Source organism: Python bivittatus, unplaced genomic scaffold, assembly GCF_059951505.1.
Source record: "Python bivittatus isolate LINGU-HERP-01145 unplaced genomic scaffold, Pbiv_v1 ctg000980_np1212, whole genome shotgun sequence".
NCBI classification, from domain to species: domain Eukaryota; kingdom Metazoa; phylum Chordata; class Lepidosauria; order Squamata; family Pythonidae; genus Python; species Python bivittatus.
Window position 1 is genome coordinate 65,578,813 of NW_028277125.1, and position 26,482 is coordinate 65,605,294.

The window sequence follows — 26,482 nt, forward strand, 5'->3', positions numbered from 1 at the left end:
GAGATCTTGGTAACCTTGGCAACGCCCAGAGTGAAAGCAAGAATTCACACCCTGCCTAGGATGCTTGAGAGGAATAATGCTGCCTTTTTTTTTTTTTTCCAGCAAACCATCCAGTGAGGAACTGCGTGGTTGTCGAGAGCTTGTTGCTCAGTGCACAGTGCCCTCCTTCAAAGTGGCGTTTGGCTCCCGAAAGGGAGGGCCGACTTTTCGAAGTGAGCTCCTCCGATGACGCGCCTACAGGCTGCTGCCTAGCTGCAGTGTCACTGCAATGGCTGAGGGGCTGGGGCTTGGATGCTTACAATGAGCTCATTTTCCCAGGAGGAAGAAAACCAAGGATTGGGGTATCACTGGGCTACTGCAACCTTCCTGTGAAAATTCCCTTCTAGCTCCTTTCTCAGTTAACCTGGCCTGATTCTTCCCTGTAAGACTGTGTACATGGTGAGCAGATTTTTCTTTAAAAAACAAAAAAGCAAAAAAAACCCAACAACAACAACTGTACGGTTGATTCCCGGCCCCTTCTCATCCTTCCTCCTTTCCTTTTCTCCTCTCAATGCTTTCGTGGACGGGCTTGACGAATCACACTCTCATCTGTTTGGAGGATAAGAAACATAGCATCTCGAGCAGTCAGGGATGGAGTGGACCTTTTGAATTGATTTTTCAAAATACCAAAATGAGGTAAATGGCAAAACATACCAACAAAAAAAAACCAAAAAACCCAAATTAAAATCTGCTGCTAGAAACGGCCGACAGGTTCTAGGATGAAGCATACCGCAAATGCGTGGACTGATACTTTCATCAGGTAAAGCAAACAAGGAATGATGGAGCATGCCTGTAAGGTTAGTTTCCATACTGATTTGTGTCTCTCTTTCTTTTGATCTGAACGTAATTGGTATCTTTGCACAGTGTTATATAACACCTTTTCTTGTGCGTTTCAGGCAAGCAGTTGCCAGGTCCTGTTTTGCATGTACTGCCTGGCAAAATGTGTCTATGTAGCAAGTGACCGAAGCATTTCTATTAAATATAGAAAGGTGCTTCTCTTGCCATTGATGAGGATCAGGATGGTGGGGACTGGAGAAAAGCAGGCCTTTCCAATTCCTCATTATTATATTTTATTGCATAAGACAAGGAGAGGTACCCATCTTTATTCCGAGACTTCAGACTAAGGATTGGATTGAGTTGAACTGCCTGTACAAGATGTTGCATATACTTTTTCAGATTAGCATCTAGCAGATTCCAGGGAGCTCAGTTTCCTGTGAACATGACACAGCTGACATTCCATTTATGGCCAATGAAACCCACTGGGATTTAATCCTAGATCAAAGTGGAATTTCTTATTTTATCGCCTCTTCTTCCCTTCTTCATGAAACCCACTGGGATTTAATCCAAGATTAATGTGGAAATTCTTATTTTATTGCCCCCTTTTCTCTTGTCAATTATAAATAGCACTTAGTGTCATACATTTCAAGCAATGAAGCTAAAAATGCTGTAGTTCGTTTAAAGGCAGGCACAGTGTACAAACCATGCCTCTTATTTGTGTTACTGTTTCCATCTCTGAGCATCCTGGGACCATGCAATAGATGAATTATTCCCTTGGAAGAATTGAACTATACTGATCCTGATTGATGTGCGGAAAGCCATGTGTTATTAGCCATGTTCTGCTATGCATTAAAGAAATATTTGCAGGAACTTTTTGTGTGCATGTGAAGTATGCAAGGGGGCTGGAGATAGAGGCAGCACTTCCTTCAAAGTTGAATAGCCCTCTCATACATGTGTTAAGACACAGAGGACAATACTAATGAAAAAAGGAAGGGATGGTCCATCTGGTAAGTTAGAAGAGCAGTCTAAGAAAGGTACTAATGGTATAATCTTAGTATCTCCACCTAGTAACTTTCATTGAAATCAATACTTATTTGATACTTACTTATTTACCTTACTTATTTGCATATAAGGCTATTTTGGAAAGAAGGAATAGCTGTGCGGATCAAATATGTAATTATCAAAGGAAAAATGATAGATGTTTTTCCTGAAAGCGGCAATTTACGCTTGACTAGCTTGAGGGGAAGAGGTCAAGGATTGCACAATATTGTCTGAAGATTGTTGCTTTTGTACTTGATTTTATAACCTCCCTTCAGTCCGTTGAATTATTGGTATGTGTATCGGTGTTCTACCTCAGTAGATTTACCATTTACCCGCCTCATTAAGTTTTGCTGTTTTGAAGGAAATTTTTGGAAGTTTTCAAAACCTTGTCTTAGTATTATAAATAACATTTCCTTAGGGAAATCAAGAAATTTATCTTCTAGGAAGACGTAGCAGGAAACAAATGGGTTTTCAATAGTAACAGCATTCACAGAGCCGAACTCTAAGTCCTTGCAGTATATATATTCCAAAAGCTTATTTGTAAACAACGTATTAACTTGCTATTTTTTTAATCTATTCTAGTCATTGTTGTTGGTTGACCAGCCCCTAATAATAATGAAATAAATATAGGGATGGGCAATTACACTTCTACTGTTAGTGCAACACAGATGGTATGTCATATTGTGTTGGTCAAAGACCATAAAAAATAATGTACTGATTTTTATAGTATGTTCTTTAAAAAGCTACTAGAGAATATTGCTTATAGAACTCACAATAAAATTACAATGTCCAACATAGACGTCCACTGATTCTATGGTAGATCAGTATTATCTGAGTTTTGGTGTTCAGAGCTTCAGTGAATTACAAATGTCAGTGTGTGTTCACTGCATAATATGCCTATTCATACTCATTTGTAAATATTTCTTCTTTTTTACATTATGTCTACCTTTCAGAAAAAGTTTTGTTGAATGATATTGAAAATGTACAGAATTTACAAATCTGGCATCCTTTGCTGAAATTCTTTGCTCAAATCACCAATTTTTCTCCTCCCACAAGTGCTGTTTATACTGTTGCAGATATCTGTATTTATATTGTATAGATGCAGAGATGAAATACAGAGATGAAATATATTTACCCCCACGTGACTACAGTGTTGGGCTTCCTGCTAGGAAGCTGCAACAGCCACATGTTAGCTCAGAGATGAGGAAAATATTTCTCATATCTCAAGATATTTCTGAACTACTATTTCTCAAGATATTTCTGAACTACTATTTCTCAAGATACTTCTCAACTCCTATTCCCAGAAGCCTTATCTCTTTATGGCCATGCTAGCTGTGACTGATGTGAATTGTAATTCAGCAAAATCTGAAAGGCTCATTTTGGTTTTAGTTGCACTAAAACCTCCAGAAGCAATCAATAAATGCATCTAATTTGGCACATGACATCTCAAAATGGAATTGTCCCACCAGTCATGGCCATTGTGTTTTATGTGTTTAATATAACTGAGACTTTTATTGCTTTATGTTTTATTTTATGTTAGATGGCTTAAATGCGTCTTAATTTACTCTACCTGAATATGCATCATAGCTGAAACAAAAAATAGAAATATTTTAAATGAATAATAATGAAAGGGTTTTTCTTCATTTCCTTGGTCTCTGGACTTCTTTAAGAGGTATAATAAATCCTTATATATTGAACAGACTGTTTTTCTTTGTTTCACTTTATACGAATAAGCTCCCCTTAAAGATTTGTAATGTCAAAAATGTTCCTGAATAATGCCATTCTTTTCTTTCCATTTTAAAATTTCATTAGAATTTCCTTGCTTATATTATGTTTTTCTGGAAGATTCAGGCAGATAATAGAAATTAAATTTAAACTGATTTACCCTCCTTTAATACATTTCCTTAATTGTATACTTAGCGGTATGATCCTAAGCATGCATCCTTGAGTTCAACAAACTTTCTTTTGAGTAAATATGATTAGGATTGGGCTATTACAATGCAATCCAATTCATATTGACTTGGATATAAGCAGTCTTGAGCTCCACAGCTTCAAGTAATATGTCGTGATGAATTATTAGGGTTTTGTTGTAGATGATTATAATAATATATGAATGGGTGAGTTCTAATGCATCTTTTCCCACCCAGTTAGGCCAGTCAAGGTTAGGGCCATAGCTTGAGATTTTCATTTCTTCTGTGCTTAACCTTTGACGTTGGAGCACAACTCTGACTTAGACTCAACTGAGTTTTAAAAAATTATTATTATTACTATTACTATTATTTATTATTTATTATACTTTGGCTGTTATATTTCACCATAAAAAACAAAATCCTGACTTTTTAAACCATAAGAAGCTGGATCAAACAATTCCAATGGAATTTGCTTCCAATTAGTATGCTCAAGTAAGTGAACATTTTCTAATATTGAGACTCAGTCAGTAGTGAATCCTATGATTCTTGTAGATGAGCTGAGTTGTAATCATGTACTGTACATTTGAAATCATTTGAGATCTTACAATCTGTTTGGTTGGGTCTCTCATCTCCACCCCCCACCCCCAGGAAACCCTAATCCTCCCTTTGTCCTGTTATTCTGTCACAAATTAAGTCAATTTGGGTATCTTGGATTTTGGTCCATTTTGTGCATCACCACATTTTTTAATTAAGTGAAAATTTGAAGCTAGTAATAATCACACTGCACACTTCATGATGAACCTAGTGATCTTATGTTCAACTCTTCACTCATTTCTTAACAGCTTCTTTTCCTACACTATGTGGCCAGGCATTTGGTGACAAAATTGGTGTTCAGGTCAAACAAATAAAAAAGGAGAAGCCTTTAGGATAAAGCAACTGTCACACCTAGGTGGTTCAAACAGTTCCTTTCTATATGAAGTTCTGAGGGGGAAAAAAGCACTGGAGGGTACAATCCAGTATTATCCGCCCCACTCCAGTGTCGGATGGTATCCTCCAACACTGGATGGGGGAAACTGGGATATAACTATTATTACTACAATAACAACTCCTCCTCCTCCTCCTCCTCCTTCTCCTCCTTGGAAACTTGAATTCTGCAAGAGCCCTTGTCAGAGGATGTGCTCCTGATCATAAACAGAGTGCTGAAAGAATATTGAAAATTAGGAGTCTGGTAGCACCTTTCCAGACTAACAAATACTATTTAAAGGCCTAAGCTTTCAGGCAACTACCATCAGGCACCTTCTAATTTTTGGCTCCCATAGACTAACACAGCTCCCCTCCTAGAGACAATAAAAGAATGCTGAGTAATTAAGTAGCAGAAGGCCCTATTGGAAAGAATAGGCTCATAATATAGTTGTCTTGGATGCAGAGCTGCTAACAGATGGTCCTTATATTTGAAATGTAGATTTATTAAGAAATAGATGAGGACAGATAAGCCTGTCTAAGCTACGCTGAGAGAGAGAGAGGGGGAGGGAGGAATTTCCCTTTTATCACTTAAGTACAGAGATTCATTTAGTCCTGGTGAAAAACAGACACAAAGATAGTGTGTAATGTCCCTTCTTCTCATCTGTCTCCCACCATTTTCCCTAGTGGTCATAGGTGTAAAGAGTTGATGCATTTGCCAACATTTTTACTATTATTATTATTAGCTTATTTATTTATTATTAAATTTGTATGCCGCCCATCTCCCCCAACGGGTGACCCTTATTGATTTTTACAATCATATATTCAATCCAGTAGCTGTAAAGAACATGACTTTTGGGTATATATCTTTTCTCTAGCATATTTAAGTGTTGGCAGTATGACAAATCTTTACTTTGAATACATTTCCTTGTTCCTCTCTAAGCCTCAACAAAACTAAAAACTCTAATTTGATACACAAAGTACAGAAACAAGATTGAAGAGCTGGTTCTTCATCTCAAAATGCTGGTTTTATCTGATTATGGGTTTGGCTCTTTCTCTTCTCTGTCATAAATTGGTTTATGCCTGTTGCCAGATTTTTAAAAATACGTGAACAAGGCCTTGAATAGAGTGCAAGCCTGTGCCAGTGTTTCTCAACCTTGGCAGCTTTCAGATGGGTGGACTTCAACTCCCAGAATTCCCCAGCCAGCCAAAAAGGGCACTGTGATTTCCCTGAAATGTCTGTATGCTAGGTTGTAAGTGTTGGTACAAATTTACAAATGACTATACTTGAAATAGTAAATGCGTTATTACATGTGACCAACTAACAAACCAAATTACGCAATAATGAGGTTTCTGTTTATTATGACTGTGCACACATTGAAAACCATCGGGACTAATATAGGTCATAAGCCCACCAAATGTATCCGAATTAAAACAATAAAATACAGTAAAATAAGAAAAATATAGTTGACAGTAGGGTGCCAAAGCCCAGCAGAATAAAGGCCCGATGAGATTTATTAACTGTAAGCTGATTAAGATACCAGGCTGGTTTAAAGTAGAACTTACTATGTCCCAAATGTATTCCAACTGGTACTTTCCTGTATTTGGTTTACAATTCTATAGCCAGGATCCTTTGACTAGAAACAGCCATTTATGTTGTTTTCTCTCAGTATCAGCAATGCCTTTGGTGCAAAACCCGTTTTCTGAACTCTGTCTCCAGTTTGATGTTTCCAGGTGGATTGGAATCTGACTAGCAAGATAACCAATGTTAAACCTTGGGGCTGAAGATTAATTTTTACCCAAAATACTTAACCATGCTCTTGTCTCAACCCTCAGCAGTCCTGCCTTCAACAGTAGGACTACATTAGAGACACATCTTGCTACCTGGAACAGGTTTTGTAAGAAGTTAGTTTATGCTCTTTCAGGTTTAGTGTAACTCAATGTTTCTCAACCTTAGCAACTTTAAAATGTGTGGACTTCAATTCCCAGAATTCCCCAGCCAGCATGCTGGGGAATTCTGGGAGCTGAAGTCCACACATCTTAAAGTTGCTAAGGTTCAAAAGCACTGGTGTAACTGATAACTGGATTTAGCTGAGCCCTGTATAGGAAGTGGCCAACATTTGGCCACATACAAATGCAGAAGAACTGGGATAAACTCTTGCCTGGAAATTGATCAAAAGCCTACTTGAGGTCTCCAAAGAGAATGAGCAGAGCTGATTTAGGAGCCTGAGCAGGATGGTATCAAACCCTGATCTAGTACAGAGTGACCCGCTCTGAACCATGCCTATTCCTCAGCTATCAGATTTTCATCTGCTAGCCACTCTAGAAGTTTCCAATAAATATGTTTAGCATAGATCTTACTAATTATATTAAGAAGGCTCATTTTGCATGAATACAGCATATCACTGCTGTTCACTAAAGACATGGCTGCTTTAAAGACTTGACTTTATTTCTTCATGAAAGCAGCCACATTTTTCTTTGCCTATATGCTATCTCCATCACTGAAGGAACTCCAGGGTTAAAACAGGCTTGTATGAAATGAGTGCTTTAATGAATAGCAGAGAGGTATTGTACATACATGAAGTCCAAAATATTTCTTCCAAATAATTTTCAAAGTGTGGACAGTCCTACTATTTAAATCTACAGAATGTTCACTCACACAAATTGATTATAGCTTACATAGCAATATCGCTTAGTGTATTTCATTAATGGGTCATAACCCAGTGTAGATTTAAAGGTACAAAGCTCATTGATTTCAGATAGGATGAATGTGCACATATGTTTTACATCACTTAAGTCCAATTAAGTTATGGAAAGCTGGATAATTTCATGTGAATGTTTATAACTGAAAATGTATTTTTAGATCCAGTCCCCACATTTTAAGGGATAGCTTTGGACCAAAAAAAAAAAAAATCTACGTATCTATCCACCTTAATTTTTTTTCTACTAAAGATTGAAACCATACTTTGAAGTTAACTAAGGTGTTGAAAACAACTGCAAATTGATATTCCTCTCAAGTAGAGCCCATCACTGGGAACTGGGAATTCCTATTTCTTGACCAGCTGGGTACAGATAACTCCCCAGGAATCTGATGTTGCACAGTGAGGGGGTTTTGTTGTTGTTTCTGCTGTTTTTATTTATCTACTTAAGTTTATAGTTTATTAATTAATTCCTTATATTGCATAGTTTTAGTATAATGCTGATTCATGGTACATTGTCTCTGATATGTATCTTCACTAAGGTCCAGTTGATCTATAACCTTATCATATGGCTGTCTTTTGGAAGTCAAACTATATAAGCATCCAGATTGATAGTTATTCTGTTAGTTGGCTTTCTGGGATAAATGATTGGCACTGTAGTATTAGAAATGTTGAAATAGGTAGACCTTTGATTTCATCCAGAAAAGTTCTTCTTATATACTTAGCATCTTTGTGATGGGTCCCTCAGGTAGTGGTGCTAATAGTAATAATACCAAGAAAATAATGACAATATTATGTTGCTTCCTAATACTGTTGTTAGTGTTGAATGGGTACTTTTCAATGCAAAGCTTGCTCAGTTACAAACAATTTGCAAGTTCGTTAGGGTATCTATTTTATATGTGCAGAAGGAAAAAGTGGATCATACCACTAGCCCTCACTAATCTTCCACCCTGCATACTAGCTACTACATATTAGTACTGATTCAGGTTTTTGGCTACAACAAATTCTGTGAAATGTATCATATTAAGCACCTAAGAAAAGCACTGTTGAACCAGTTGCAAGATCCTTTAGTTCAAGATCTCATATGGTTAGAACCAAACTCTGTAAAATCCCTTTGTCAGTAGGTCCGTATCATTGGATTTGAGCCCTCAATATTTACTATATAACCTCTCTGGGACTAGGTCAGGCTGGAAGATGGGATATAAATGCATTAGCATTTGTATCATCATCATCATCACCACCACCACCACCACCATTCTTATGCCGGTAAGAGACTGCTAATTTAAGATATTTATGTGATATGTGTAAGATCAGAAGCCAGTTCTAAACTTAATAATTAACAAAAGCCCCAGAATGTCTTGAATGTTGACCACAAGTTGGTTACATTTTTTTCCTGTTGATTTTCCTTCATTTGGAAATTTGAGCATGAGCTTTTAGTCTGTAAGATGGCTGCATTAAGAATTTAGAAATCAATTTCTATCCAAATTGAATTTTCTGCCTACATTCCAACTCTATAAAGTTCTCTTTAGGTATTCCTTCAATGACCAACCTATAATGAATCATTCACTGCCATTTTTCATATTGATTAGTGAATAAGGCCAGTTTAAAGGGCAGGTCAAACAAGCATTTGCTCTGCTATTGTTTAAGTCTATTTCTTGGTGCGGGTTATGTATGTACAGTCAGATCCAGAAATATTGGGACATCGACACAATTCTAACATCTTTGGCTCTATACACCACCACAATGGATTTGGAATGAAACAAACACAATGTGCTTTAACTGCAGACTGTCAGCTTTAATTTGAGGGTATGTACATCCAACTCAGGTGAACGGTGTAGGAATTACAACAGTTTGCATATGTGCCTCCCACTTGTTAAGGGACCCAAAGTAATGGGACAGAATAATAATCATAAATCAAACTTTCCCTTTTTAATACTTGGTTGCAAATCCGCTGCAGTCAATCACAGCCTGAAGCCTGGAACGCATAGACATCACCAGACGCTGGGTTTCATCCCTGGTGATGCTCTCCCAGGCCTCTACTGCAACTGTCTTCAGTTCCTGCTTGTTCTTGGGGCATTTTCCCTTCAGTTTTGTCTTCAGCAAGTGAAATGTATGCTCAATGGGATTCAGGTCAGGTGATTGACTTGGCCATTGCATAACATTCCACTTCTGTCCCTTCAAAAACTCTTTGGTTGCTTTTGCAGTATGCTTTGGGTCATTGTCCATCTGTACTGTGAAGCGCCGTCCAATGAGTTCTGCAGCATTTGGCTGAATGTAAGCAGATAAAATTGCCCGAAACACTGCAGAATTCATCCTGCTGCTTTTGTCAGCAGTCACATCATCAATAAATACAAGAGAACCAGTTCCATTGGCAGCCATACATGCCCACGCCATGACACTACCACCACCATGCTTCACTGATGAGGTGGTATGCTTAGGATCATGAGCAGTTCCTTTCCTTCTCCATACTCTTCTCTTCCCATCACTCTGGTACAAGTTGATCTTGGTCTCATCTGCCCATAGGATGTTGTTCCAGAACTGTGAAGGCTTTTTTAGATGTCGTTTGGCAAACTCTAATCTGGCCTTCCTGTTTTTGAGGCTCACCAATGGTTTACATCTTGTGGTGAACCCTCTGTATTCACTCTGGTGAAGTCTTCTTTTGATTGTTGACTTTGACACACATACACCTACCTCCTGGAGAGTGTTCTTGATCTGGCCAACTGTTGTGAAGGGTGTTTTCTTCACCAGGGAAAGGATTCTTCGGTCATCCACCACAGTTGTTTTCCGTTGTCTCCCGGGTCTTTTGGTGTTGCTGAGCTCACTGGTATGTTCCTTCTTTTTGAGAATGTTCCAAACAGTTGTTTTGGCCACGCCTAATGTTCTTGCTATCTCTCTGATGGGTTTGTTTTGTTTCTTCAGCCTAATGATGGCTTGCTTCACTGATAGTGACAGCTCTTTGGATCTCATCTTGAGAGTTGACAGCAACAGATTCCAAATGCAAATAGCACACTTGAAATGAACTCTGGGCCTTTTATCTGCCCATTGTAATTGGGGTACTGAGGGAATATCACACACCTGGCCATGGAACAGCTGAGAAGCCAATTGTCCCATTACTTTGGGTCCCTTAACAAGTGGGAGGCACATATCCAAACTGTTGTAATTCCTACACCGTTCACCTGAGTTGGATGTACATACCCTCAAATTAAAGCTGACAGTCTGCAGTTAAGGCACATTGTGCTTGTTTCATTCCAAATCCATTGTGGTGGTGTATCGAGCCAAAGATGTTAGAATTGTGTCGATGTCCCAATATTTCTGGACCTGACTGTATGTGTGTATTTATGCATGCTATGGGTCCTTAATATGTATGTATGCGTATGGAAAGAGGGCTGGCAGGGTCTGGTGAGTGTCAAAGCCACTGTTCTGGATGAAATGTAGAGCATCAGGCACCCAAAGATGAGCTGCTGAGAGAATGCCTCAGGCAGCAGCAGACATGGGAAGAAGTTCAAGCAGAGGAAGTGCCATGGCAAGACAAGCCCTTGCATGGGATGTACCATTGACAGAATGCTGAGGTGGCTGACATTAGGAAATCCTACCAGTAGCTGGAAAGGGCTGGGCTAAAAGATGCACTGATACACTGATCATAGCAGCCCAAGAACAGGCACTAAGCACCAGATCCACAGAAGCAGGGGTCTACCACACTAGACAGGACCCAAGGTGCAGACTGTGCAAAGAGGCCTCAGAGATAGTCCAAAACATAGTAGTAGGGCATAAGATGCAGGCAGGAACAGCATACACCAAATGGCACAACCAAGCAGCTAGCATTGTATACAAGAACATCTGCACAGTGTACGGGCTGCATCTCCCAAGTCTAGATGAGAGATTCTACAGAAGGTTATGGAGAATAACAGGGCTAAGATCCTGTGGGACAGCCAGATCCAGATGGACAGGTAGGTACTGGCCAATTAACTAGACACTGTGGTAGTAGACAAGGACAGCAGTGGTGATAGATGTAGCAGTGCCAAGTGACAGCAATATCAGGAAGAAGGAGTATGAGAAGCTGGAGAAGTACCAGGGCCTGAAGAATGAACTAGAGAGTATGTGGAAAGTAAAGGCCAAAATGGTCCCAGTGGCGGTAGGAACACTCGGAGTTGTGACTCCTAAGTTGAGAGAGTGGCTCCAACAGATCCCAGGAACAACATCCGAGCTCTCTGTCCAGAAGAGTGCAGTGCTAAGATACTGCATAGAACCCTCAAACTCCTAGGTCTATGGTAGAGGACCCGAGACTGAGGAAGACACATACCACCCATAGGAGTGAGAGGGTATGTATGTGTGTGTGTGTGTGTGTGTGTGTGTGTGTGTGTATAACACTTAGATCCTTTTGTTGCAGAGTAAAATGAGTTAAACTTGTCTTAAATGAATCTATGTAGTTATTCTTTAACAGTATTTACTTGGGTGAACACCCATGATAGACACAACTGCCTCTTCTTCATGCCAAGTGGAGCTCAAGTTCTTGCTTGGGTCTCTGAGGATCTGTATGCAATGCAAGAGGCCAGGAGATAGTTAGAATGCAAAGTTATGTAAGGCCACCCAGATTTACTGTACTGCATATAATCTACTATGTGATATCCAAACTTGGTGCATACAATCATCTATATCTACCACACTGCAAATTCTATTGCATCCTCAAGTAGCTGTCCATCTGAGCTATTTAGAATGGTGAAGGGCTTATTATTAACTGCCCTAGAAAACTCAGTATTGGAGATCTCAAAAACCTGCTGTGATAAATTTGCAAAGCCCTGAGGATAAAATTTCTCAAACAGAATCAGCCATGGTCGTCCTCAGTGATGATCTCTTATAAGAAAGAGATAGATGGAGTGCTACTCTATTGATCCTATTAGATTTCTCAGCGGGAATTGACTACAGTATTTTCCTAGACTATCTTTGTGAGTTGGGAGATTGAGAATATTGTGTCACATTGCTTCCTCTCCTAATTGTAGGGACAGTCTTAAATTGTAGTATTAGATTGTCCCTCTGTAGCCAGGCAGTTATGTAGTAGGTTGTCACAAGGCACTATTTTGGCCCCAGTGCTATTTAATATACATTGAAACCATTTAGAATGGTAATCAAGTATTTTGGATCTGGGGGTCATCAATATGCAGGGCAGCAGATGATTTTCAGCTCTACTTCTCCATAATATATGAATCAGGAGAGGTTGTACAAGTCCTGAACCAGTGCCTGGAAGCAGTGATGGATTGGAAGAGGACTAATAATACATTGAGATTGAACATAACAAGATGGAGATTTGTAGGTGGATGGTCCCCAGGTTTGGGAATTTGGGAGTTTGCCTGTTCTAAACAAAATGGCACTCCCACACCAAAAATAAATGTATAATTTGTGGTGTTTTTAAAGTCATTGTCACTGGGGGCTCAGGTGAACTCCAGGCTAAGAATGCATATTGTCAGTTTTGGCTGGTATATCAAATATGCTTTTTCTCAGACAGAGACACCTTAGGTACACCTGTAGTTGGTGCAGAATGCAACAGACAAGATGCCGAGTGGGGCCCCCACTGTGCATATTTTACACTTTTGTTGAAGCAACTGCTCTGGCTTGACTGCCAGTTAGCTACCAAGCTGGATTCTAGGTTTTGATTATGATATATAAAACCTAAAACCTGGGACCAGGATACTTGTAAGATCATCTTTGTTGTTATAAATCTGGTCGGTCATTGAGAAAGTCCTGCTAAAGGTACAGAATGACATCTGGCAGTTACTTGTGGGTGGCCCTTCTCTGTGGCAATGCCCAGGCTCTGGAATTGTTTTCCCCCAGTATGTCAGGAGGTTTGTATTATGTTATCTTTTTGTAACCCACCCATTTTACCTCTTCGCCCAGGCCTTCCCAGTAGGAACACTGGAAGATTTTTTTTTCTCTTTTTCACACCATTTTAATGAATATGTTCAAATGAATATTGTTCTAAATTGTTTTTATATTGTGTTGTATTACTGTCTATATTTCAAACTACCTTGAAATGATTTGGCATGTGAAACATATGAATATATTTGTTCTTGATGGTGATGTTTATAGTCAGGCTTTATGACTGTCTTCAAGCTTTTTTGGATTCTATGAGTGAAGCAAACTGTGTTCAACTTTCAGGCAGCCATTAGGCTCTTTCATAGGAAGTCTAAGAGCTTTAACTGCTTTCACATTTTCATTAAAATATTCTGAGAATGATGCTTTAAACTCCTGCGGGAATGTTCAGTGGAATTCTTAAAATCAATACAATTCAATCGGCGTATTCAAGAGTTATGGCTTATGTGCATCTAGGATAACTCTATGCATCACTATAAAAAAAAAACAAAGGAGACAAAGGACTATAGAGATCTGCACAGAATATGGTAATCTCTACAAATTTGCAAATTTAGCAATAAACTATGGTAACAGCTGTACATAACTTCACATCAGAAAGACCAAGCAAGTGAGCTGTGTGCTATCCAGTTGCCAACTTCCATGATTCCTGTATTCTGTTCTTTCTTTTTTTTAAAGTGATGTATCTCTTTAAACATAGTCTTTTCAGAAAATTAAGGCACAGATGTGTACCTGTTTATAAATCTCTAGATATTAAATAGTATGATGCCATAATAATCTGGACAGTGTTTAAAAAGATGCACTATTCCCTTGGGAGACGAAGCTTAAACAATACAACCTGTAAACAGCATTTTTGCAGCATGGGGGTAGTTGCCAATAAAATGCTGGCAGTGTAAGCCTCAAGAAATAGATCCTGGAACTGGTCCACTTTTATGAGATTCATGCTGCTACCAACATGGGTGTGCAATTTGGGGGGGCTGAAGCCAGCATGGGTTGACAGATCAAAAGTGAGGGCCACAGATGTGTGTTCCATTTACACATCTGTACACATGCAACTTTCACACACATATATACACATGCCATACGTAAGTACACATTTTCTTTCTCCTTTTCACAACCCTCTTCACTTCCAGGGATTCAGCACATATTGATGGCTTCTCAAATCCAAGTAAGATCCCTAATGTGGCCTTTTTATATTCAAGACTATCTCTGACCCCCAAATCATAACTGATGATTATCTGCAGTCCAGTATTTTATTACCAAGTGTGTCCACCTCTCCAGAAAAAGGTAAGGTGGTAGACAGGGTATTCTGGGATGGCTGTGCTTAATCCAAGTGGGCACACATATGCAATTCTGCTCTTTGTCCCAAAACATGCTTAAGAGTATCAGGATTCCCACATTGTCTGACTGCCTGTCTCCTTACTCATCTGACTTTTGAATTTCCATTATGATTTTTTTTAAAACAGGGATTTGGAATACAATAAAGGAGAACATTATCTTTGTTTGCAAGAATGCCTCTCAGCCCATATTTGCCCATAGACATTTTTAGAAAATAAAACTGGGTGCAGCTTGAGAGTAAAGCTGGTGATCTGAGGGACCACTTATCTCCAATTGTTTCTGCCCAACTGGTACTTTCAGGCACAGGGGGTGCACTCCAATTAAATGCTGCCAATTAAATGCAGTATTTTTGTACTGTGTGTCATTTTAGTTTTCTTAGTCTGGGCTACCTATTCAGGGGGGTTAGACTGTTTTATTGTTTTTTGTGGATTTTGTAAGCTTCCCACAGTCTTCTGGAGTAGACAGCCATACCAAATTGAATAAACTGAATTGAATTGACTTAAAAGTGGCAATGATTCTTCAGAGAGCTGCCTGCAAACCGTAAGAGTCTGTGATGATGCAATGGTATGTGAGAAAGATCTTGAGAAACGGGCGAAGAGATGCTACCTAGGGGAATGGTCAGAAGAGGCATAGCCCTCAGGGACATAATGGGTGGAGAAAGAGGATCAGAAGCGACCCTCCATAACTTTTCAGGCTGTAAAGGAGATGGTGGGAGATTTCTACTTCCAGAGTTGCAAGATTCTGTAAATGTAGCCTTACAATAAAGTAGAATTAGTTCATCTGGTAGTGTTTCCTATCTGGTCTACCTGGGAAGGCTGACAGATGGTTTCTGCAGCCTCATGCTCCTCTATGGCTACAGAATGAGAGAAGCTGTAGAGGAATTATCTTTGTATTCAGCTGAATTTGAAACTGAGAACATAAGTAAAGCTCTTTGGCCCTAAGGCAAACCTCTCAGATGTCTCTCTGCTGCCCTCACCTCCATCATTAGTCATTAGAGCTAATGGCTACATTTAAGGGAGGCCTGTTCTGGTCCCTGGGCCTTGCACATATAAACCACTGTCAGGGAAGAAAAGCAGAAAAGTAGCTCAGAGTGCTCTCATGGGGGTTCAATCTTGCAAAAATCTGGACAACCGCTAGCATTTCTGAATCGTTTTGCTAGTAGCCCCCCCCCCCCAAACAGTTGTACTGACTTGCAACCTACTTCTTCCTGCTGTTCCATTTATCATACAACCCTAAGCAAATTCCTCTGTGTGTTTGTGTGGCAGTGGTGGTGGTGTCAACTCTGCAACAGACCATGATCAGATATGTTTTTCTTTAAAGGTTGCAGGCCTGGCCAGAACCTTCTGAGTTGTAAACCCCAAGGCATCCTCCACTCCTGTCTTAATCAGTTTTACATTACTGAAGCTGTATTCTCCTTGAGACTTTGTTCACAAAATAGCCATTATGATGGGAGATGTGTTGTACTAGAGTGCTTAGCCACAAGCCTTGCTTATGTGGAACTGCAATGTCATGAATTCATTCAATTTTGGAGACCTTTCTGAAGTGCTGGGAAATGAGCTAAAACCTGCTGAATACATCTGGATTCATCACATCCTTACAGTGTTATAGTCTGAGGCTGTAATGAAATTCTTTGATAGATTTAGGAATATCACAAAGGATCATGGTAGAGCAAAGCAAAGGGCCACATAGGCAAACATTCTGTTTCTTGGGTTGACAAATGTTTGTAGGAAGTTGACAGCAGAGCACGAAAATAAGATTCCTCCTACCTTGTTTGGCTCCCTCCTGATACTCTGAGGAACACTGCCTCTGAACTTAGCAGTTGCATTTAACTATCATGCATAAATATATCACAGTGAACAAAACACCAAACCAGGATCTGTTTTGCAAGCAACAGAAAGTATGTGTGACTCCTGTTCCCTCTACTGAAGTGGGTTTAATAGAAAGCCAGGCAAGGGAAAAATGAGTTAAGGGTCCTCCTAACAACTTCCCCCAAATGCCATGTCTGGCACTGACTTTGCTATTTACTTCCTTTCAGACTACTCTATAGCCTAAAAGGAATGAGGCAGAAAACATACCTCCTAAATTCACTTCTTTTTTGTAAATTGCAATCTAAATCTCATGAAACCTATTGGGGATTATTTCTGCTTAGACAAGAATTCGCATGGAAAAGGTGCTTTGCTTCATTATGCTTGGCAACTTTATAACAAGAGATCATAGCCATTGGAGGTCTTTATTTCTGTATTGAGCTTCTCCTGATGACTATCATCTCACATTTCCTAACAGCAGAGTGCAAGCCCAGGAGAAGATGCAGCTTCTTCAAAGAGTAGCCACTTCGAATCCTCTTTTCATCTTTGAATTCAGATGGGTGCCCAGACCAACTTTCCAATGCAACTTTTCTGTTTGATACCTTTAAGTCCCACAAGTGGAAGATATTTGGTATTTAACCCTTTGTTTTACATCCAAAAAAATATTTAATCTTGAAATGTGGAAGTACAGACAAGGTTTGCAGTTGCTGGGAAAGCCTGTATTCTCACAGCCACACAAGGCAGGTAGACAGTTCCCCTTCCTGGTTTGGAAAGACATCAGAATGAATGGAGTAGCCAATGATGGGTCTCCTTTTCCATCATGCCATTCTTTCCCTTATTACATTTTAATGCAGGTTCCTATTTGTTCTCATATAAATCAAAGCAAATCTTTTATTCCACTTTTTTAAAAAAAATGTCCTGTAAAACATAGCTATCACCAACCACAGATTCTAGATACAGTGCAGAAGATAATCTGAGATATGCATGTGTGTCCATATGGGGGATATATATTTCTTTCTACTGTTAGATATCTAGAATTGCCCAAGCACTGCTTTACCCATAGATGTCTTTCTCCTTTATCCAGGTTTCACAGACTGTGCAGTCTTAAGCTGACATATGTGCTCATCATGTGTGGCACTAAACTGTTGATGAACAGCCCAGTCCTTCCATCAAATATATGCAAAGACCTTCTCGTTGGAAAACACAAGGCAGCACATAAACAGGATACTTCCGCACATGTGGTCCTTGTTTCCTAGCAACTGCAGCCATTCAGAAGGGGAAGGCTTTAAATATTCAGGAAAATTTCCTTTACAGTTTCTTTCTTTTCTTTAAAAAGAAGAGTAGGGGAAAGGAAAGGAAAAACCACATAATTTTTGGAGGGTAGGAATAGGAATAAACTGATTGCACTCTTTCAAATATTAATGCTCTTTGATCTAAGAAATAAGAATAAAAGCATTCCAAATATTTTAAATGAGTTATAGAGCCACCGCAAATATGTAGTGTCACTGGAACTACCCTATGTTTGAAAAAAATGCAGTACAGATTTACAGGACATATAAATCTATTTGAAAGGAGAAGCCATACCACAGAATAAGTTCATCAATTTCCAAAATAGTTAAGGCTGTAATTGTGTGTGCACTTAGTTGAGGCTGAGTGGCACTGAACTAATTGGGATTCTATTTTAAATAAACATGCACTGCATTTATGTATTGGACTATGACATTTAAACATTTCAACCTAGACTACAATGGCATGGGTGAAAGACTGTATTGCAGACATACTGTGTGTCGAATAATCAAACATGCTGTTAATATATTTAATCCAAAGTGAGGCATATATCAATTTCAAAAATAAATGTTATACTGTTGTCACTATCTGACAACAGATAAGTTGTCATATCTGAGCTAAAGAAATCCCACTGCATTCTAAGAGAAAAGTCATGAATTTTCTTGTGCTTTGGGGAAACAATATTGAAACAATATTTCAACTTGTTTGTAGACTGATTGTTTTATGGCAGTTCTCGGAGCAGAATACTTCAAGAGTTATGACAGTGTTTAGAAAATACTTTTGCTTGTTTTATCAATTCCTATTATTTTTTCCTAACATTTCTGTTGATTATTCCTTCATTTTTTTCCAAGTCAGTACAATCTTGACTTAATCCAAATCTAATTCTCTGTACTATTCACTTTTTCTTCCTATTCTAAAGTCTTAGTCACTGTGGTCTGTCTGCCTGTCTGTGCACTTGCATATTCTCTTATCTTTTAACCTTGCTTCATCCAATTTTGAATTCATAATGTTATGAATGAACCCAGATTTAAGTTTAGAAGTTTTTGCTTTGATTTCTACATATTTCTCTGGCCTCCAATTACTCTAAGAGTTTCTACTACATTTATTATGTAGGATGTGGCTGGTTTTACTGGCTTGATTTTTAGTTTCAGAAGCGTCCAGAATTCCAATCTGGATAAAAAGAGCTACCCACCAATTCCAAGAGTTTAAATGCTCCCCCATCTGCTTTACTTCCAAATCCACCTCTCCCAATTGAAAAGAAAAAGAACCTCTATTGATATCTTTTTTTTTCTTTTCAATTCTGCATAGGACAGAATGGAAATGAAGCACCTGAACTGAACATTCCCAAATCTAGTACTTCCTATACATAAAAATAAAATGAGCAGGGTTTGCTGCATTATGCATAACAAGCATGATGTGCAGTTTAACCTTCTGGCTGCCCTCATGCTTGTCACAGTCTGCCCCCTACTCACCCCACCCCCATTCAAGTAAATGATGTGTGTACTCAATGATGCAGCAGCAAGCAATCAATGGAATCTAAAGCTGGCCTATTTACATCCCACCCTCCTTTGAATGCAATTTAAACAAATCTGTAGTTTCCTGATTGGGATTGAAGCCCCACAGATGTGGCAGAGTTAGGGTTAGCTCTCCCCGTCCCTTTTCAACATCCAATAAATCCTTGTGCACTCACAAGGGGGTATAAAATAAAAGTAACCAAACAGTCTGAAGGCCTTAGAAGTCCACTATTCAAGACTACTCTAAACTACCATCTTTCTTCTGGAGGTTGGAACAGAAAGAGTGTTAACTCTGTGTTCAACCCACTTCTGGTTTTGCTGGACACAAACTGGCCAGGTGAAGCTAAGTAACTTCAAATTAATCCAGGCTCATTTGGACTACTTGGGACCTAATCATAATCTGAACATGGCTGATAGGAATGGTTTCCCAGCTCAGGCAAAGTCTATCTTATGACAAGGCAGCTTAAGGAAGTAATGAAAATAATTTGGTAATGGTGATGATATTGCTACTAGCAGTAGTAATGTCAGATAAAAATGTTGAACTTTTACTGGGCTTGCATAAAGGAGTATTTTTCACAGTAAGAAGCAGCTTCTCTGTTAGCGTTTTATAGCACTGATTCTTTTTTGCTACAATAGTTGATCATTGTGAAAGAGAGGAAGATAATTCAGGGGCATTGTGTGTTAGAGCTCTCTAGCACTTCACATTCAAAGGCAGAAAGATGCTTTGGAGTACATGTGGACACACACTTAGCACCTGCCACCATCTCCTTAAACAAACCCAATTTTCCCCAGAATGGCATACAATCTGCAGAGGAAAATACCACAATGCCACATAAAGATGCAGCTGCTTTAAAGCATTGCAGACAGGCGCATATGAGCATTTTTTAAGTTTGAAACCTGCCTCACTGAACTCAGTAGGATTTATTTCTGAGTAGATATATATGATTCACCAGTTTGGTATAGTGGTTAGGCACCAAGCTAGAAACCAGGAGACCATGAGTTCTACTCCTGCCTTAGGCATGGAAGCCAACTAGGTGACCTTGGGCCAGTCTCTCTCTCTCAGCCCTAGGAAGGAGGCAAGGGCAAACCACTTCTGAAATTCTTGCCAAGAAAACTGCAGGGTCTTGTCTAGGCAGTCTCCAGGAGTCAACACTGACGAAAACGTGTACACATGCGCACACACATATATGATTGTGCTGCAGCCAAACAGAACTATGTACCTTTATAGTATCCCTTGTTGTGCCATTCAGCTTTACAGGAGGGGCCCTTCTGAAGATGTCCTTGCTGTCACAGGTTTAGCAAGAAATCTAACCCTTGGAAGTTGCCTTCAGCTCCCAGTCTCTTTTCTTTTGGAAGATCAGCTTCCAAAGCTTGTTTCTTTCCCCAGGCTTTTCAGCATAACGAATGTTTGCACCAATTTTAATTCTTGTACTCTGCAGTTTCTTCATCGTTAGCTATCATGAATACACAAACCCAGTAGGAAGATGGGATTGAAAGTAAGTAAGTAGCATGCATGCATACAGACATATATGCATATGTAAGCAAGTAAGCACTGAGCAGTTTAACTAAATAAGAGCTCACCCATCACCAGTCTAAGTACATGTTGAAGTTCTTTAAAGATATTTCTGTATGGGGAGGCATGAGGGATGAGCAGTAATATGTTCTGGTGATGCCCTGGACTTTTCCCAGGGATTGTTCACATTAATAGCACAATAGGGCTCCACAGTTCATTTCTGCATCTGGAGTATTAGTTGGTTCCTAGGAAATTTTGGAGGAAGTTGTTTCTCAGTTGTAGCAATGCACCAGAAGAAAGGAGGAAAAATCAAAGCCCAATAAGCGCAAACATGAATTTAGTCAGTGCCATTAGTAATAAGATAACTGTGCTTCTTATTGCTATCATTTAAAGAGGCTTCTGGGTAATTGCTGCTCTGTGTTGCTCAATATCCTCCCATACAATCAAAGGACTTCTTCAGTGCCCTGGGCCTGTTTTCAATGTCCTGCAGCACTTGGTTCTCATCTCTGTCAGTCATTCCTGATATGGGTCATCGAGGAGAAGGGCTGATTTTGAAAAATGCTAATGCTTTGCAGTGGGAGAGACAGGTAGCCTCAGGGTAAGCAGAGACTTGAAGCAACACTTGAACACTTCATTTGTGTTCTGTTACATGTGCAAAAGAGACACATATCTCCTCCTCCTCCTCCTCTTCCTCCTTCATCTTTTTCTTCTTACTCTGAAAATCTTGACATTTATATTCCTGGAACTGCTTATGCCCTGTTATTGAACAGCCTGAAAAAGGCAAGGATTTCTAAATGTCCATTTGCCTGCTATACTAAAAAAAACAAACAAGGAATCTTAAGTAACTTAAGCAATTGCTTTTTTTAGGTCTCAGATCTAAAGTATTTGAAACAACAATGATAACACTTACCAAAAGTTGAATTCTCTATTTCACTACAGAGTTATCTTTGACAACTTGGCTTTTCCTAACCTGAGGCCATGGAATATCACTCCATTAGTTTGGACTACAGTGCCCACCTCCTCCAACCTTTCACCCAAACGTCCTAACAATAAGAACAGTTCAGCAGTAGACTCAGTTATCCAGACCCAATACCTTCCTCTGGAGAAGGCGGGAGAGGGTGTCAGAAAAGGCAAGATGATATTTGCACAGCACAGTCTAAGACCTGCCTCTTTGAGCATTCAACATCAACACACATACAAAAGTGGCAGTTTGCATTGTGCTGCCACAACACTATCTTGACCCCTTTTTTGACCCCTCCCTGCTCGCAGACACCACAGATGGCACTATGTCTGGGAAATTGGTTCTACTGCTGAACTGTTGTTATTGTTAGGAAGTTAGGCTTCCCTTCATTGGATGTGTTTAAGCAGACCCTAGATAGCCATCTCCAGAGTACTTGAATTTGGATTTCTACAGCAAGCAGGGACTCAGTGGTCTACATGTCTCTTCCAACTAAGTGATGCAGTAGGTGGAGAGGCAGACTGTACTTTTGGCTTGTCATAAATTGCTTTTCATTCACTGAGTCAAAAAAGTTATACTTTATGCTCGAACTTTAGTTTTATACAGATTAGGTCAAGGCAAAAGCAAAACTTGGTTTTGTTTCTGAGACAAATGTTCCTTTTGCCCTTGTCATGATGCAGCATAGTAATTGCAATCATTTCAAGGTAGATAGAGGTTGAAGGACACGCTAGACCTAAGACTGTGCCCACAGGGAGAACTATTCTGTCATTTCTCCTTTCATTTCTGAACATTCTACAGGGAATGATCGTGTGAGTGACACAGCTTTTATCAAAGGATTTGAATCTTGTCTGGCAGTCAGAAAATATGGTTCCACAGCCTGCCTTTGGATATCAGACTGAGATATCGACCTGGGTCCTTCCAGTTTTGTTGGGTCACCACTCACATTATCCTCAGGCAACATGGCGCCTTTACTTAATTTCCCCAGCTCATATACATGAGTCCATACTATTCCCATTATCACTTCTATAGAATATAAAACATATATATTAAAAAGACATATAGATGAAATATGTTGTATATGAAGAGAGAAGGGGGAGATTAGAAGATTCATGGATGTTTAACAGCATCCCAGTTAAAGTGCCAGCACAACAGCTGAAAAACAAATTTAAAACATTATTAACCCTTTTCACTCAGTTTTCCCCTTCATGTTACTGGAGAACTATTTAAAGGGAAGCAAAATAGTTTTGCTTCCCATTAAATACAGTAGGCTTCATCCAGTATTCAGAATATACAGTATTCACATAATCCACACACCTAACTGGCTGACCAAACTCTTCCTCCTTGCCTTTTTTATAACTACACAATTAACAAAGATATGTGATTGTTATGCTTTTTTTTTAGTGATTTTCTTATCAGATAAGTTCACATAATACATTGATACAAAACCAAAATAAACTACCCTATGGTTGAATATAATGTGCAATTCAGCTATGGTCTCATCTAACCTTTCCCAACCACTGTCCCCTCCAGATATCTAGACTTCCACCATTTTCAACAAAGGCCATGCTGGGTGGGAAATTCTGGGAGAAGATCATCAGCAACTTCAGCTTCTCTTTTAATCACAATTTAGCATGATGCCCCAGTCCTAAACTCTGTTTAGTTTGCTGAGCTTTGTTGAAACAAGGCAGCCTTTAAAGTAGAGTTGATTTGGCTCCTTTTAATTAGCCATAGTTTAGAGTATAGGCATTGGCTGAATTCACCCAAAAGGTTTTTGAGAAGCGAGGGCCACAGTAAGGAGGGCCATGACATTTGTGTGGAAAAAGCCAAAATGTTTTCCTTTGGCAGAGGAGGAATTTGGAGAGGATTTTTTTAGCTAGTTTACTGATATTAAGTCTAATTTAAGATTAACATGTATTTTCCCACCTCAAAATAGTGCAATTTTCAACAGCTGTTGTTGGAAAGGGGTCTATGAATGGGGTCCTTCCCTCAAAAATAAGGACCACATGTGGTTTAGGGTCTCAGATTGTCCACTCCTAAATTAAACCCAAAACACATGCAAACTATATCCTGGCTTAGCAAACTGTATGAACCAGGTCAGTTTATCATGTTTAAATAATAAAGCAAATTGTGGTTAAACTTCAATAAAAATTAAAACACCCTCCTAGGTTTGATACTATGATTGTACCCGTTTCTTATTTTGGAACAAGCTCCAAATGGGAATAGATGGCTACCTTCAGTACATTTGCAAACTTCCTCTCTCTAGTTTTTTTAGCCTCTTCTTCCCCATCCAGTCTCCTCTTTGTTTCCTTCCTTTTCCAGATCCACAGTATGTTATATGAAAAATGGTAATTTCTAAATGGCATTCTGTGTGAATTGTTTTTCTCTGCTATTTGCTGGATGAAAACCTACATCCCCTGTTTTCATAGCATAGGAAGAGATGGGGGAGAAGCAACCAGCATTGCTTCAGAGATACTGTTCAGCTATGGATGGTGACAGCCGAACCTCCCCTTAGTGTCCTATCATGTTGGTAAGTTCCATCTGAAAAATAAAATCAGATCTCTTTGCTGAGTCATAGACCCTTCCGAGCTGGAGTTTAGAAAGCCAAGAAATGGTTACTGTGAGGTGAGGAGTGTATCTTCTGAATATATTGTGGTGCTTGTTGTGTTCACAGATCTGTGCAGTCTTTAAAATTGCAATCCCTTCTTCAAATATTAATTCAGTCTGCTCTCTCATTTCTATTAGTGCTTTATAGAAATTGCAATGCATGCTGTTTTTTAGGTACAGTCTTTAAGAAATACTGCCTTCTAAGTCCACCTCCCCCCGCCCCGTGGAAAAATGCAAATGATACCTCTGCAACATGACATTTTAGGCATTATGCTTGCACATTTACTTGGAAGCAAGCTCCACTGTGCACAGGATTTCAGCCATATTTAATGCCCATCAGATGCTCTTCTCATCTCACAGTGAACCTGCCTGGTTCCTTTTATTTTAGAATGCATGCCTAAAGAATAAATCCCAGTGAGATCAGTGGGGTTTATCTCTGAGTAGACACAGAGTTCAGGCATGTGTACTTGGTGCATTTATCATCCAGATGAGTTGCTGTGTACAGAGTAGCTGGAATGCCTGTTAACAGATAAATCTGCTTACCAGGGTAGGGCAGAGGATAAGTAATTAGGAAAAATGGGTAGAACATGTTTTGTTAATCTGCTTTCAAAAGACTTGGGAAATGAGGCAAAACCCTATACTCTCAGAAATAAACATTATTTGCTTTTGTAGAATTAATCATTGTTATATGTATCTGTGTCTGTAATTTTTTTTAAATCTCTTCTTGAAAGACTGAAATTATGAATCCTGTAAAAGGGTGGGGGGAATTTATGCCCTTTCTACAGTTGTCAACCTGTTTGCCAGCATTCTTAGAACCGCTTGATTTAGTTCAAGCTTCAAGGCCAAAACAGATGTGGTCCCATATGCATAATGTGCATTTTTTAAGAAAATGAAAACTGTTTCATCTTTGGGGAATGTAGCTGATAAACCAACGTTGAGAAGAGCAATTGTCCAAGAGCGAAATGAGTTAAATCCTCCATAATGGTACTCTAAACTTCTTGGCTGCTTTTCTATTTTCTCTACTTGACTCATATGCATTCCAACTGATGTGGTGTTAAGGTAAGGTGCTGGACTAGGACTGGGGAGACTCTAATTCAAATCCACCTTCAGCCATGGAAGTTATTGGATGATTTGAGGCCAATTACTATCTCTGACTCCAACATGTTTTCTTGTGGAGGAAAACTGGAGAAGGGAGTATTATGAATGCTGCCTTGGGAAAGGTGAAATACTTTATTTTATTTTATTATTCTATTTATTTTTTGAGGCCACTCAATTCGAAAAAAGGCTCTTGCAGTATTTAAAATACACCATTTTTAAAAAATAACTGGCTGGACAAAATAGCATCAATAACATTTAGAAAAGATTTGACCCACAAATACACTAACCCCAGTTTTGGGAACAGAGCCAGGTCTTCAGGAACTTCCAGAATACTCAGAGAGTGGGAGCCATATGTATCTCCATGGGGATGATGTTCTAGAGGGCAGGGGCTGCGACAAAAAAGAAATACTAATCCCACAAGATGACAACATTTAATTGAGGGGACCTGGAGTGTACCCATTCTGCCTAAAATGTATCAGATGCCCAGAAACACTAGAGATGGGCATTTCCTGAAATAACCAGACTCCATGCTCTGAAGGACTTTATAGGTGATGACCAGCACTTTGAATTGCACCCAGAAGCTACTAGTGCAGCTCACGCAGCAGCAATAACACATGGACATAGCAAGGAGTGCCCACTATTGCCTGCACTGTTGCATTTTTGACCAGCTTCCAGATGGTCTTCAAAGGTAGTTGCATGTAGAACACATTGCAATAGTCCAACCATGAGATTACTAGAGCATGAGTGAGCATAAAAGGTCTCCTGAATGAGGAAAGGCCCTCCTGGCCACAGCTGCCACCTGCCTTCAAACGGTAGCTGTGAGTCCAGAAGGACCCCCAAAATTGCTGACTAATCTCAATTGGGGAAGTGCAACTCCATTTAAGACCAAAGGTAAAAATGCTCAAAGAGCCATAGTCACTTAGCCCTGTCAAGATTGATCCAAAATCTGTTCCTCCCCACCTAGACCCAACTAGCCTCCAGATGCTGGGTCAATACAGTACATTGACAGCTTCACCTGCACAGTCCTGGGTTGAGATGTACAATTAGGTATCATCAACATACTGATGATACCAAACC

The 26,482-nt window shown here is 39.4% G+C and overlaps 1 protein-coding gene across 1 annotated transcript in view; it reads left to right on the plus strand.

Moving 5' to 3' along the window:
• Positions 1 to 802: 802 nt before the first annotated feature.
• The window catches only part of JAKMIP3 (Janus kinase and microtubule interacting protein 3), a 116,903-nt gene continuing 91,223 nt past the window's right edge, over positions 803 to 26,482 (plus strand). Inside the window, exon 1 of the mRNA XM_025164214.2 lies at positions 803 to 836. The gene's annotated coding sequence lies outside the window, so the exon portion shown is untranslated. The remainder of the gene's footprint in view (positions 837 to 26,482) is intronic.